The sequence below is a fragment of the Triturus cristatus genome, chromosome 9 (assembly GCF_964204655.1).
Source record: "Triturus cristatus chromosome 9, aTriCri1.1, whole genome shotgun sequence".
Lineage (NCBI taxonomy): Eukaryota > Metazoa > Chordata > Amphibia > Caudata > Salamandridae > Triturus > Triturus cristatus.
This window is the reverse complement of record NC_140592.1, coordinates 1,159,079,823-1,159,096,598: the sequence shown is the minus strand read 5'-3', so window position 1 is coordinate 1,159,096,598 and position 16,776 is coordinate 1,159,079,823.

Here is a 16,776-nt window from a genome sequence, read left to right as displayed (position 1 = left end):
TTCTCAGCATCCCATCTTTGACAGTAATGTAGTTTTGTTGTATAACTCAAAATCAGTAAATCCCCAATTTATCGATACAGTTATTTAATCTCCCAATACCAGTGCTCCAGTTGCTACCCGGCTAGGTGTGTGATATATAAATACCACTGCATAGATTATTAAGTGCCAAACAAATCCACAGACGGTGCAAAGGAGTAGAAAACATCTTACAAACTGAGATCCAATAAATTCCAACTAATCCCTACAGCCATGAATGCAATCAATTTAGACCAAAGGAAGACTGCTGTGAAACTCTTCAGAAAGAAGATGACTCTGCCACAGAAAGAGGAGCCAAAGGCTAAGAGTATACAAAGAGCAGATGGTACCCTATTTGAGCACATGTAAACAATATGAAATGGGATGGGCACTGTAGATGGGGCTAGACATGTCAAATCAGAATCTCAATAAATGAATATAAAGCTGGACAACAGAGAACAGGAGGTGAAATCAAGAGGGTGTCAGAGCCCTGATTTTGTTAAATCGGTCTGAGGAAATATGAATTTTTATTATCAATTGTGTCCCCTATCTTAGACCCCAACGGCTCCATGTACGTGCTACAAGTACATGTATGTTCCCTCCACTTCCAGCTATGAAGACGCAAATACATATGCGTCCAACGTCAACATGTCCTCTTTCAGATCCACCATGAATGGGTCGGATATTCCGTTCCTAAGTATGCTTGGCCACCGACTTTATATGGTGCACCTTTCACGTTTTTCAGCTCTGGCAAGTAGGCCCTGAATTCTGCCATCGAGCCTTTTCCTGCCTTCTGCCTCTGAATGCTCCAGCCCGGATTTGCATCTGTATCCATGACCTTTGTCTTACTCCCTGCGCGGCTAACGGTGCCTGGCTCGGCCTGTTGCCTGCCAAGACTGTATTCAGCCTTCAAGTTATCTGCTCCGCTCCTCGACCAATACATTCCTATCTAGTAGTTTAGGTCAACATCCTTCCAGCTACAGAGCAAAGGGCCCGGCCTCACTGTCTCCGTGCAAGTAATTCATAGCTCCTGTTACCATGGTAGGCCCATGCCCCTCGCATCTCATGTAGACACGTAGACGCTTATACACGCACTAGCAGCCGGTATAGAATAGCCTCTGCTTGAGAGACCTTTCCTTCCAGATAATACAGTTCCTTAAACACAAGATATTAGATACGATTTGGGATTAGGTTGTTCTGACATCCCAGACTTCTGTCTCCTCATGTAGGGCTAAATGTCAAGTCCCCTTCACCCTCCAGTTACACGTCAATCACACGTCATGCTACTGCGCGCGCACCTCCGCCATATCTTTTCTGCTGACATTGCAGGATTCTCTTATGGATCCACCCACTTGTGACATCTTCATAATGACGTTTCTAGTACACGCCCTTATGTACGCCTATTGTAACGCCTTTTTTATTACGTATGTGTATTCTTATCTCTCTTCTCAGCTGTTGCGCCTTCTACATCTACTTTTACTGTAATGCATTTACTATAAATATGATGACCTGTCAATAAAGTATTGCTCTTTCCATTCCCGAACCTTCGTGGTGACGGAATCCGATTGCCTGGTTCGAACCAATTCCTTTGTAAGGAATAAAACCCCTTTTATAACCTCGAATACCACGGATTCTGCCTCTTATTTTTCTGAGTTATTCTTATTATACTTTACCGCATGAAAAATAGTACAGGTAATTTAAATATTTACCACATAATTGGCGCCCGAATAGGGACACCTCTCACGCCCCACACGCCGGAGGTGCGTTGCAGGCCCGGTCCCCTGTCACAGCCTGACGGACAACTACGCGTACCCGCAGGATTTCCTGTACCTCCCTCAGGCCAATGGAGGTGACTGAGGCTGCGATCAACACCCAAACGAGGCGGTGAGGAGTGCGGAGGATCCCGACCAGAGCCTAGCTGAGAGAGCAAGATCCGAGGTATGCAGAGGCCCACCAGGTTCCGAAGTTCCGAAGTTCCGAAGTTCCGAGGTATCCGAAGTACCTATGTCACGAGTTGAGTCGAGTCCAGTCCGGTCCAGTCTAGTCCAGAGTTTCCGAGGCCTTCTGTTCCGTTCCGTGCTTCCCGGTGAGTACCGTTGCTGGGGACGCATCTAGACGTGCGCATTGGTTTGTGCCGGTCAAGACGGGTTTGGGTACACAGATCCGGTCTGCACTGTTTCAGCAGTGTATCTGTACTGTTTAGCAGTACATCCAGTATTATGCAGTTAGCTAGTTTTATTCTGATTATCATTGTTCGTTTTTAAATGTTTTAATATGTTTTAAATATTTTAATATGTTCTAAATGTCGTGGTATGAGTGGTTGTTTGATCTTCATTACTGTGTTTATTGTATTAATTGTGTTCAAGTCTGAGTAAGAATCAAGTAGCAAGAATCAAGATGCCGTTATTCTCAAAATTAAGACAGATAAAAACTAGAAAAGGGATACTCGAAGAAGCTGTTCCCATTCCACCTAGGGACACTCCAGGGTACTTCATGTACCATAAACATGGCCTAGATGCCGTATTATATCTTGATTTATGGGTAGACTACACCAAAGATTTAGCAGAGAATCAGAGATGGCCCGTCGCTGGGACCTGGGATGCAGATTGCATCATGAGGGTAGAAGAAGCATTATGGAAAAAGAAAGCCAGACAGTCACAGAAAGATGCCATTGAATTATGGCGTAAAGAATCGCATAGACGCACAGAGAAAGCGTTCAGAAAAGAAGAGAAAAGTAGGGAGGATTCAGACAAAGCCCGAGAAAACGTATTAATTGAGGAAGGTATCCGAGTAAAAACAGAACAAGTAGACAGACAACGAAACACTCTTATGAATGGTATGTATCCTCTTCTGGCCGAGGGTTTACCTAAGGCCACTCTGGAAATACCAAAAGATCTGCCACCTCCATTGCTTCCGACTAAACTACACCCCAAGACCGCAAAGGACATTTTCCTTTCTTCCTATTTAGACGATGTAGCCCCCGAATATGTTAATGTTCTGCCGCCACACACACCACCTGCTGATGGCGCTCGATCCCGAGATGTTCTGCCCCCACCTACGCAGCAACATACTTCCCCTCCCGTTTCAAACATTCCGCCTGTTCTTCCTGCACCTATTTTCCCCACCTTACACCCAACAAATCCTTTTGGACCTGACACCTCAGGAGGCACCTCAGGAGGTGCGACAGGAGGTTTTTCTACGCCACCGCCATCAAATCGATTGACTTATAGGGATTTAGCACACCAACGTACACCTCAAACAGCGAATTACGACATATTTAAGGAGCCTCTTACAGACTGTAGATATGATCCAGTACCTGGTAAAAACGACAGAATGATGCTATCATCAGTACGTCTACGACGAGTTTCGAATTATCTAATGATGTTACCAGGAATGATTGATCATCTAGACAAAATATATACCTTTGTCCAAACAGGACAGGGTCCTGAAAGTATTGGCGAGGCCATGGCATACCAGAAAGTGGATATGCAAAAACTATTGTTACGTTTCTTCATAAACTGCTTGATAAGAAACAGAGATAGGCCTGATGTAGACCCGGACGAAATGCAACTACTTAACAAATGGGGTCAGAATATAGCAGACGGAAAACATGATAAACAAAAGAGTATAGAAATTATGTACCGAAAGATCCGAAAAACAGTAGAACAACTACATGAAAGAGGAATAGATGCAGATAAAACTGAATCCTCGGGGGAGGAGGAACAATTAGAAACGACAACAGGACAATTACAATTACCAGCTAGAGAAATGATAGCTTATGTAGGTAAGGGAAGATCTTTTAATAATTCAATGCGTCCGATACGTCCAGAAAGTAAGAGAATTTTTCAAGCAGCCATGTCAAACCCAAGGACCCCTGAACATTTATTTCAGGCTACTGATAAAATACTTCAAGAACGAATGGGGTACCATGTACTCGATTCTATGGATGAACAAGAATTAGCCAGGTCAGCAGTACAATGGGCTGACAGTTCTGATAAATATAGTGATGATGTGTTAGCACACACGTTTTTGAATCTTTCACCAGACGAACAGCGCTTAGCTGGTATATACATGATACAACACCTCCTTATACTGTATAAAAGCAAACACTCCGATCCTGGTCTCCTACCGGATATACTGATAGAACTACTCATGAATAAATGGAGAGGTCTAGGTACCGATCTAATTAAAGAAATTCTAGAACATCGGCACAGATACAGTGCCTTCCTGTGTCCAGAGCATGATTCAGCTCCCTCCATGGAAAGAAAAATGTATTACATAGACAGACAGAATCCCTTACGCGAAGTGCATCCAGTTAAAAATGAGGATAATACTTTTAAACGCGTGTTTGTATACACGCCCTTAACTAAAATAGAATTATTAGAAATGAAAAAATTAGTGCCCAGCCATGACAAAGATCCAGCAGGTTTTCACCGTGAAATAAAAGACATGTTACTCATGGGTGATTATACCTATCCTGACATTATGAAAATATTAAAAGTATTATTACCTGCCGGTATTTACGAGAAACTCAAAGAAAAAGAATGGGAGGTGGGAGACCAAAAGATTGATTGGACTGCATTAGAAAACGAAGAAAATGACCGAACTGCAGGCCGAGGGCTTGGGGACAAAACTAAAGCATTGCCAGGATTTTTAGTACAAGTATTGCCACGTTTATTAACTACGAAAAAGGAAGACTGGGGTGCAATCTCAGCCTGTAAACAGAAACATGATGAAGACACTAGTGATTTTTATTCCCGATTTGAAAAATGTTTTGGTATTAATAGCGGCCTGAAAGCAAGTAGCGATTCATATCCACATCTTTTTGTAACAAAATTAGTCGAGAATTCCCTGCCCCAGGTCAAGAACAGAGTATTGAAAGTCGAGAGCACTTGGCAAGCTAATACCCCTTCACAAATGTTACAAATGTTACAGTACCACCAGAATAGAATTAGAGAAGAACAAGAACACGAACAAAGACGTATGAAAGACACGAAAATGAAAATGCTCGTTGCTCAGTCAGTTCCAGCTGACAGCCATAAAAAGGGTGCGACACAGTCCAGTAATTCAGCGGTTCCTGTTAAAGGGACATGCAACTATTGTAAACAGCCAGGTCATTATATAAACGATTGCGCAGTTCTGAAACACAATATCTCTACGGGTAAAACCAAGGAGAGACCACGTCCACCTAGACAGGATCAGATCCAACAGCCAGTACCTCAGAATGTACAGCCTATGCCAGCTTCACAACAGACCGTAGCAGTATCCCAGCCACAGCCTATTGCCGCAACACAAAACACGACACAACAGATGTACCAGTATGCACAAAATGATTATCCTGAGTACCAGCGATACACATGAAACAGCCTAGAGAGGGAGGTTGGCTTACCCCTTATTGAGGTACCTGTAGATCAAGATGGTCCTTATGTACATAGTCACGTATTAGGGAAAGATAGAAAGTTTTTAGTTGATACAGGGGCAAGCAGAACAACTATAAGTCACAACGAAGTTCCAGGGGCACCCCTCTCAGGCTCACAGAATATTTCCCTTGGATTTTCAGGAAAGCCTATTATTAACGAAGTATCGCAACCCCTTCCTCTTACAGTTGGTCCTTTGACACGGACTACAGATTTATTGCTTACAAAATCATGCCCAGAAAACTTGTTAGGTATAAAGACACTGAAAGCTCTAGGAGCTGTAATATGTTGTTCTCCAGAGGGGGTACGATTCTTTTTGCGTGATTTTAAGGGTCACTACGTATTGAAAAACATGGATCACCGGTTACAGAATGTACCTGCACATTTATGGGCACAAGGCCCCACTGATGTAGGTTGTATGCACATTACACCATATCGAGTTACACTCAAAGCAGGAGTGGTATTACCACGAATTCGACAATACAAGTTACCTCCAGATGCTGTAGTGGCTTTGCTGCAAATCATTGACGAGCTTATTGCACAAGGAGTGGTTGTGGAAACCGACTCCAATGTATGTAATTCTCCGATCATTCCAATTCTTAAACGAACTGATCCAAATGCACCCCCAGTTTATCGATTAGTTATTGATCTGCGCAAATTGAATAAATGTATTGTGCCACAGTATCCCGTGGTTCCAGATATCTCTTCATTATTGACAGCTATTGATTCAGAAGCAACGTTCTTTACTGTAATTGATCTCAAAAACGCCTTCTTTAGCGTCCCAATCGATCCGGAAAGCCAATATTTGTTCGGATTCTGTTTAAATGGACGAAGCTTCAAATTTGCACGCGCACCTCAAGGATTCACAGAAAGCCCCAGCATCTACAGCCAAGCACTGAAAAGACAACTTGACAGTATCCACATGCCTGTTAACACTGCCCTGCTTCAGTATGTCGATGATCTGCTGATCACCGCCCGAAGCGAACCCGAATGTGAAAAAGCATCACTGACGGTTTTACATTCTCTGGCCGACAAGGGGCACAAGGTGTCCCCTTCGAAGCTGCAATTCTGTGTTCAGCAAGTTGTGTACCTTGGGCACTTGCTGTCCAAAGGGGGGAGACAGCTCACACCTGACCGCATCCAGTTAATTGTAAACATGCCACCACCCAAGACACAAAAGGAGGTGCGGGCCTTTATAGGCCTCACTTCATACTGCAGACAGTGGATACCCCAATATGCATTTCTAGCAAAACCACTCATTCAGTTGACAACCCAGGAGGCAGCGACATCGACTGTCCTCCCTTGGACTCAGGAACATACACAAGCTTTTGAAAGCTTAAAGAAAGCCTTATGTCAAGCACCTGTTTTAGCGACACCATGTTACAGTAAACCTTTTACACTATTTGTCACAGAACGCGAAGGTACTGCCTTGTCAGTACTCACACAGGAACAAGCAGGTTCACACAAACCGTGTGCTTACTTTTCTAGCACATTAGATCCAGTAGCCCAGGCTCTGCCTGCGTGCCTGAAATCAGTCACAGCGACAGCTTTAGCGATTAGACAAAGTGATTCCATAGTATTAGGACATCAATTGACAGTGCAAGTTCCACATTCCGTGGAAATTCTTTTAAACAGAACACAGACCCAGCACTTGACTATAGCACGACTGACAGGTTACGAATTAACATTGTTTCAGCCACACATAGAAATCAGACGCTGTAGTACATTAAATCCTGCCACACTTTTGCCATTAAGTGGAACAGATCCATTGGCACATGATTGTATTGAAGTTATTACTATTACGACGAAACCCAGACAAGACTTGACAGACGTTCCATTACCAGATCCAGACCTGACATTTTATGTAGATGGTTCATGCATGAGAACAAGTACAGGAGAATTAGTGGCCGCTTATGCAGTCACGACAGCCACCGAAGTTATTGAAACAAATTGTATTGACACCTTATCAGCTCAAGCTGCAGAGCTCATCGCTCTGACACAAGCCTGTATTCAAGCCAAAAATAAGAGGGTTAACATATACACAGATTCACGCTATGCATTCGGAGTCGTACACGACTTCGGAGTCCTTTGGCGAGAGAGAGGTTATTTAACTTCTCACGGTGCCAACATTCAAAACGGTCCCCTCATTCAAGCTTTGTTAGATGCAATACATTTGCCTACTGCGATATCTATCATGAAGTGCAAGGCCCATACAAAAGTTACCGATATCATTTCCCAGGGTAACGACTTAGCTGACCGAACAGCTAAACAGACAGCTCAGAATCGGACTCATGCAACTGACTTGACAAAGACAATAGTTCCGACATCGACACACTGCATGACCGTTAGGGATCCCGCCCTTGATGTAATTGACATACAGACACATGCTACACCAGAGGAAATCAAGAAATGGACTGAACTAGGAGGGATCCAAACAGATCAGGGATGGATGACGAAGGGAAAATCTATATGGTTTCTCCCCGATTCCATGGTTCAAGTTATCATTAACACAATACATAGTCCAGCGCATTTAGGAGAGAAAGCTATGCTAGACAGTATTCAAAACATTTGGTTCAATAAACACTTACGAGCAGCAGCCAAACAGAAAGTGCGTACTTGCATGATTTGTTGTCAGTTCAACCCAGGTAAAAGCATTCCCGTAGAACAAGGTGGATTTCAACCTCCCGATCACCCTTTTGAAGTCCTCCAGATGGATTATATCCAGATGGAACGTTGTCGAGGATTCAAATATGTCCTCGTAGTTGTATGCGCACTTTCCCGTTGGACAGAAGCCTACCCAGTCTCAGATTACACTGCTCCGACCACTGCCAAGCAGCTGGTTCGTGAATTCTTCCCACGGTATGGTTTGCCCCGTGTTGTGTATTCAGATAACGGTCAGCCGTTCTCATCCGAGCTAATGAAGCACATTTCACTTCTGTTAGGCTATCAATGGAAATTCCACTGTGTCCGGCATCCCGAGGCAGCAGGTCTCGTGGAGCGTCATAATCAGACTCTGAAAATTCGACTTTCTAAAATCTGCAGAGAGAAAGGCGTCGACTGGATAGTAGCTTTATCAGTTGCACTCTTTTACATGAGAATGGTAGCACATTCTCGAACAGGGCTATCGCCGTACGAGGTGGTCTTCGGTAGGCCACCAAATATGTGGGGGACGCCTATACCTCGTAAAATCACTGACGTTGATTGTAATATGCTGACAGATTACCTTGCTTCCTTGATGTCTGCACTACAATCTTGTCGTTCACAGGTAGCTGCAGCCTTTCCCGATAACACTGAGGTGAAGCCCCATGAAGTGGTTCCTGGGGATTTTGTTCTTGTAAGAAACTTCAACCGGAGGAGCCCGCTGGAGCCTCGCTGGCAAACGCCGAAATTAGTACTCCTGACCACGAGGACAGCAGTGAAGATTGAGGGTCGCAAGGGTTGGCTACACTCGAGCCATATCAAGAAATTTCATGGACTACCTTCTGATTTGAACTCTCAGCCCTGCCCCCCTCCACAGACTGACTCAAAACTCCCCCTGGTCGAGAAGACCGAATCTCAGCAATACAAACTGAAACTACGGTCTAGCAAGTCAGACAGTTTGATTGTTTAAGTCCTCTCCTAGGTGAATCGGTTGAACTAGTTTCTGACATGTATCACCTAGACCGAAGTAGAGAGAGAGAGAGACAGATACAGCTCAAGAAACGTGCATATTGTAAATCACTTCGTAGTCACTGCATAGTGACATTATTGATTATGTTTTTTCTAAGTCTTCTGATTATTGTTGCAAGTATACTGTTGCACATATACTATCCTATCTTCAAGCGTGCACATTCTGTTTTCAATGTTACTGCCGAACATTCTTTTAGCGCATTACCTCCACATGAGTTGCCCTACAGACTTGCGCTGCGCAACAACACATTCATTAGTATGTTACACCACTTCCATCAGACCAACAACGCTACAAATTGTTGGATATGTGGCCGACTCCCTCCCTACCAGAGATACAAGGGAGTTCTGCCCCTCTTTCCGTATCCGTTCACACACAATGGTTCCTGTGGTGCATGGTTTAGTTTGATTAATTCCTTGAATTCAAATACCGCAGTTTACCAGGACAACTGGGTATGGGGAAACCTGAACTTAGTTTTGCTTAAAGTCTGCTACCCTGACAAGGAGGGACTTCCCAAAAAGACAGGAACTGATCTAGAAAATGAAGTATATGGATTAGGTAACTTTACACTTAATCTCATGATTCTGAATGTTGAATCCGAAGCTGCACCAGTCTTGCCTGCTATGTCAGTATTACCAGTCCAAGGTGAATTATGTATAAGCAAGAATGGTTCAGTACACCTGGGTCATAGTAAATGTACTACTGTGATCGAATTCAGTGATCAAGGCAAGTCTACATTCAGAGCGTCTCGTCATTCCTACTTCGTTTGTGGTCATACCGCATATATACGTTTACCTCTAGATTGGGATGGTACCTGTTACATTGCATTCCTTCTGCCACCTGTTTTCCTAGCACCTCCTGCTTATCATAGAAATACCGATCTAGTACACAATAGACCCCAGAGAGATCTCCCGATTGTCGACTACACTGAAACGGCATGGGAGCAATATACAGACTTCAATAAAGGTTTCTTTCCCTACATAGGTACTGTCTCGAATAGGAAACTGATCCGCAGATTAACCAGAACTCTTGAAGCAGTAGTGAATGAAACTACTTCTGCCCTAGGCAACTTAACAGAGGAGCAGTCTGTGATGCGGATTGTTGTTCTCCAAAATCGTCTTGTCCTTGACGTCATCCTGGCCGATAGGGGCGGAGCCTGTAGAGTCATCGGATCTAGTTGCTGTGTTTTCATTCCAGAAAACGCGCCATCAGTATATAAAGCCATAACTCGTCTTCATAAGATTGTAAATCAGATACACCAAAATCCAGGCACCTGGTCTTGGTCCGGTTGGTTCGGGAGTGTATTGTCAGCCTGGGGATGGAAGGTCCTATCCTTCCTAGGTATTGGCCTTCTCATAGTATTCAGTTGCTGCCTGTGCCTACAGTGTGGGCCAGTGATTTGCGGCCTGTGTGCCACATCATGCATCCCGCATTTAAGTTCTCATTTAAGATCCCGGAAAAAGAAAGAAGAGCAAATGATGTTACATGAACAGATTGATGGATTCATGAGGATCGATATTTCATGAAGGGTCCGTAGGGGACAAGGAGGGAATGAGGAAATATGAATTTTTATGATCAATTGTGTCCCCTATCTTAGACCCCAACGGCTCCATGTACGTGCTACAAGTACATGTATGTTCCCTCCACTTCCAGCTATGAAGACGCAAATACATATGCGTCCAACGTCAACATGTCCTCTTTCAGATCCACCATGAATGGGTCGGATATTCCGTTCCTAAGTATGCTTGGCCACCGACTTTATATGGTGCACCTTTCACGTTTTTCAGCTCTGGCAAGTAGGCCCTGAATTCTGCCATCGAGCCTTTTCCTGCCTTCTGCCTCTGAATGCTCCAGCCCGGATTTGCATCTGTATCCATGACCTTTGTCTTACTCCCTGCGCGGCTAACGGTGCCTGGCTCGGCCTGTTGCCTGCCAAGACTGTATTCAGCCTTCAAGTTATCTGCTCCGCTCCTCGACCAATACATTCCTGTCTAGTAGTTTAGGTAAACATCCTTCCAGCTAGAGAGCAAAGGGCCCGGCCTCACTGTCTCCGTGCAAGTAATTCATAGCTCCTGTTACCACGGTAGGCCCATGCCCCTCGCATCTCATGTAGACACGTAGACGCTTATACACGCACTAGCAGCCGGTATAGAATAGCCTCTGCTTGAGAGACCTTTCCTTCCAGATAATACAGTTCCTTAAACACAAGATATTAGATACGATTTGGGATTAGGTTGTTCTGACATCCCAGACTTCTGTCTCCTCATGTAGGGCTAAATGTCAAGTCCCCTTCACCCTCCAGTTACACGTCAATCACACGTCATGCTACTGCGCGCGCACCTCCGCCATATCTTTTCTGCTGACATTGCAGGATTCTCTTATGGATCCACCCACTTGTGACATCTTCATAATGACGTTTCTAGTACACGCCCTTATGTACGCCTATTGTAACGCCTTTTTTATTACGTATGTGTATTCTTATCTCTCTTCTCAGCTGTTACGCCTTCTACATCTACTTTTACTGTAATGCATTTACTATAAATATGATGACCTGTCAATAAAGTATTGCTCTATCCATTCCCGAACCTTCGTGGTGACGGAATCCGATTGCCTGGTTCGAACCAATTCCTTTGTAAGGAATAAAACCCCTTTTATAACCTCGAATACCACGGATTCTGCCTCTTATTTTTCTGAGTTATTCTTATTATACTTTACCGCATGAAAAATAGTACAGGTAATTTAAATATTTACCACAGGTCTGCAGATTTTGACGCGATCAACCCCACGCCCTCTACAGAAATTCTCGCTGACAGCAACATTTGTGGATTTGCACTATGGTATTTAATGTCTATCTTCACAGTCTGAACTCAAGCTGTTGCAATACCCCTATTTACCTCTTGTTTATGAGGACAGAAGTGGGATGTTCCTCAGGGCCATGTACATTCAGCTCTTGGCATGTCTTCTGCACATTACGGTGATGCATTTTATACTTATGCAGCTATCACCCAGCATAACTTCAGTCTAGCCAGCAAGTTCTCCAGTCAGCAGTCTTGTCCCCCCATGTAATGACCTGGCTGAAAGTGGTGAAATGGTGGAAATTGTTTACATTGGTTGGTCTAATTTATTGATGATCTTATGGACTTCTCTTGAGGTCGTAGGGGATGCAAAAACAGTCTCTGAATAATTTATTTCCTTCACATTTCTGATGAGTTTGGACCACTGGGAAGCAGGATCACTGTGTCGTGTCAGTGTTAGGATTCCTTCTTTTTAAATTCTAGGCAGGCGAGTTCAAATGTTGGAAAACTCTGACAGTATTTTTAGGATCATTTCCTTGGCAGGAAGAATTTAATCTAGAACTCTAGTGATTGTCAAGCAAATACCCCTTGCGGATAAAGATGAGGGAATTGTGTTAAGCCACTACATGGAAAGAACTGATTTAATGGTGCTAGGTTTTGGAGATTATATTCATTTTGGTGGGATCTATCTATTTTCAAAAATGTTCCGGACAATTGAAAATTAATAGAAAAAGGGATGTGAAAGTCATCAGTACAGATCAATGGAATAGAGCTACTTGGAGTTTTCCGAAAACCAGAGCAGAAAATCGGGTCTAGGAGATGTCTTGCAGAAAGAGAGGGACAAGAGTCTCGCAGAAAGAGAGGGACAAGAAATTAATATGTTACTGTTCAAAACTAAACCAGGGCATGCCATTTCAAAAATCAGGGCATGCCATTTAAAAAATCATTGCCAACAACACAATAAGAATGTGTACCCTAGAAAACTGCAAGCAGGATAGTGTCAAGTACATGTATACATGATGCAGAGTCTTACTTATGCTTAGATGGCATTTTCTGGAAACCATTCTGTATTGTTAGATTCATGTTCCACACATTGCACGCTTTCCCTCAGTCTCAAGTCTGGATTATGTTTCTATTAAAAGAGATCTTGACAATGATGGGCAGTTTGCAAATCATTGTTATAGATTCAATCATGCCCCTACCACCACCCTTATAAGTAAAGCTCGTATTTGGAATGTAATGAGAAGAGGCAACAGGTCTGTCTCATATGTACCACTCTCAAGGAGTTGCAGTTGCCAAAGCAGTGTGAAAGCCTCAACACGTATGACTGTTTCAAGTGTTTGCTATGGGTTAGCTGGAGAAAGCTTCTTATAAGTTCGACCTGGGGGATGATAACTGGAAACCCATTCCAGAACACACTGTGGAAAATTACCCCAAGGGGAATGAACTTGATTATCAGAATGTAGCTATGAACAAGATGATCACAATTAAATTAATTTATCTGTAGTGTCTCTTAAATACCATAGCAGAATTTCGGTCTCCCAGCACCGCCAAACAAATGTCTCCAGATTGCTTGGGGTTGTTGGCTGTGCCATGATGCCTTGGAGACATTACAACTTCTAGGTTACTTCTAGGCTGCTCATGAACCTCTTTTTTGGTGATGGCCAATGTTTTGTTACATAGTTAATGCACGTTTAAGGAAGCAGTATATTACACCATTAAAAATTCATTTATGCATTGAACAAATAATGCAGCTTAGATGTTTTCACTGAAGAGCGGGAGACAGCTGCATCTAACAATTCCTGCAAACCACTCTAGTGAGTACAATTTACAGTCATCCACTGGTGTAGGAAGAGACCTGGGGGCATATTAACAAGGGCCGGCGATAAATATCGCAAAGCGCGCTTAGCGCTTGCATATTTATCGCCGGCTATCTCTGGAATTTATCGCCCGGTTAGCGCCTTATCAATAACGCGCATCGCCGAGGCGATAAAAATTCCAGAGATAGTGTAGATATCGCTGTTTTCCATGGTGGAAAACGGCGATATCTTAGATGATAGGGCCTGTGGTCTTAGCCACAGAATCCACCCGTATGGCTTAGTCAGGAATTTAACAGACGTTAAATTCCTGCGTTAAGGCATACTTAACGCGATTTAAAAAATTGCTACCCTTCCTTGTTAATATCGCAAAGCTGCCTTCGCGATATTTTCCCTGGTTGGTTTTACAGCCACGCCTACTTTGCATATCATTAGCGATGCAAAGTTAGGCGTGCTGGAAACGGGCGCTAAGTCAGCAAAACACGCAATAGCGTGTCTTTGCTGATAAGACTATGAAATTATCGGCACTTTTCGCCCAAAAACAAACACAAAAGCGGCGATAATTTCGTATCGCCGCCTTGTTAATATGCCCCTAATTGACTTTGCAGCTGAATTTGCGCTAAAGAGCACATGACCCCACGGGTGGAAAAGATGTCTTTGACCTGCCCATGACAACAGGCGTCAACTTCAAGGAGGCTCGTTTTCAGCAACGTGAGTGGTGCCTACGGTGTGTGGATCGCGATTTTAGTTTTGAGACAGTTTTGTCTGCCCATTTGAACAGTGCTGAAAGGTGAGCTTTACGATGTTTCCTATATTTTTAAGCCTGCATCGACGTATTAAAAAGATGTATATTGCCTGGTGTTTATTCATTTACTCTTTTGTTACTGCTTCCTGTAGTTTTACCTACCGGATTTGTGGGCGAGTATGTTTTATTTCTGCTTTATTTGGATGAATAAAAGCAGATAAGCACCGTATCGAGGATTTTCATTCACACTTCTGACGTTAGCTAATTTTACTTCTCTGTTCCATATATTCTGGGTTTGCCATTATGTTATTAATTAGAAATATTGCATCATTAGTATCAGATAGAGATGTAGAGGACGTGGTTGTTTCTCGTCGCCTCTGGTAGAACTGGGGCTTGCAGAAGTAAAGGTTGGCTAGATCTCTTGATTTGGAGCCATTGAACTTCCTGAGTGCTTTGTGCAGCCATAAAAACCATTTAGTACTGGAAGGAATTGATTGGTTTTAGACCACCGCACCAAATTTTCTACTTGGAGTTTGATTTGGGTGAGCCTCAATCCTTCCCAGCTCCAAGGGATGTGTTAACTGATGACTCTCTGAAATAAAATCTTCTACCCAGCATGCAAACAGTGGAAATTATAAAAATGAGTGGTGGCTATCTTGGTAGCCTCAAACAAAACCCACAATGGCCCATGCACTACCTTTGCTCTTGTACTTGCCAACTTCTGTCACAGCACCCTGCTCCCTGGCCACCCTCCGTCCTCTACGCTCGAACTTTCTGCAGGTACAACCTGGCAACTTTCAGTCCACCACCACGCACTCTCGCACAATTCTTCACTTCCCTATATGCTCTTCTATCTATACATCACCCCTCTGCTCTCTCTTCCATTGTCCTTCTTACTGATAATACCTCCTTCTCCATATCACTCTGAATACTGTGTCATGTCCCTCTAGCCGCTACCCCACTCTATATCGACCTGCTCCCTGTGCCACCACTTCACTCATGACTGCCAGCTTTCATCCTCTCAATACACTCTGTGCCAACATCCTACTTGTCGGTGCCACCTTCACTGGCGGCTCCTCGTATATGGCGAAGGAGCGTTGCCCAACTGCTTTTATGCAGTGCCTTGTAGAAACATAAAATGATAATAATTTAGGGGATTACTCTCATTTTATGCTTTGTGTCCTGCTGCTTTGTGGGCGGGCGGGTGGACGGGGCTGCTCTGCTCTCGGAGCAGGGGAGGAGTGGTTTGCCCACTCCTAAGTGTGCAATGACTGTTTGGTCGGCCCTCAAACCAGTCGTGCGCACTTTCCCCGTTCTCCATGGAGGCTGCATTGCAGCCTGCATGGAGAACATGCCCACCCCTCCAGCCCCTGGTTGAGCGCCATGTCTCGGCGCTCAGACCAATCACAACAATGCATTGCAGCGTTGTGATTGGCTTTGGGGAGGGAGCCTGGCTGCCTGCTTCCTGTTTCTGGAGTCAGAGGCAGGAGAGCAGAGACGTGGGACCCAGCGGCAAGGTACGTTTATTTTTATTTATTCCCCCCGTTCAAGCTTCCCGAGCCACCCCCGCGACCCCCGCACCCTCACCACTCGCGAGCCATGTCAGCCGCCACTGGCCACCTTCCTCTGCCCTTCTGCTTGTACCAACCTGAATTTGGGGACCCCAGGCAAGGCATTTTTGGGGGCCCTGGTACTGAACAAATACTAAATTATATCTTAATCTTGAACAGGGTCACACAAAAACAGTTTAAATATGCCTTTCTCAAGACCCACAGAGGTTTAGGTAGAGAAATAGAATAGACAGAGGTCAAATAGAGAGAAAGTTCACTTTCCCATAGGGGGCCTTGGCAATTTCCCCACTTTGCTCATGTCTTAAAATGTATCGGACCAACCTGCCTCTTGTACCATAGTCCCCTCTTCTATACACTCTCCTCTACCTGCATTTGTGTGCTTTACCATCGGTTGTTTCACCTGTCCCCCCTTACCTGTCTTTCAACCCGAACTCATTGGATGTTGGAAGATGGACAGAGAGATCCCTGGAAATGAAAGTTTGACTTAGCTCTGCAGCGGTTGGATTTATGCTGTGAACATTAGATATAGGTCTTTGCATTGGAGCACTATAGGTCAGTGGCTGCGCTGAGATTCTTTGCCATGACTGGAACTCGTGACCTGCATGTTACACATGGCTCAATGCAACACATGAATACACCCAATACACACTTTTACACGGAATCAAACCCATGACCTACAGATTGTACTCGTAGAACAGTAGCAGGCACATTGGCAACTTGAGATGTTTAACTACTATTCATGCATATAT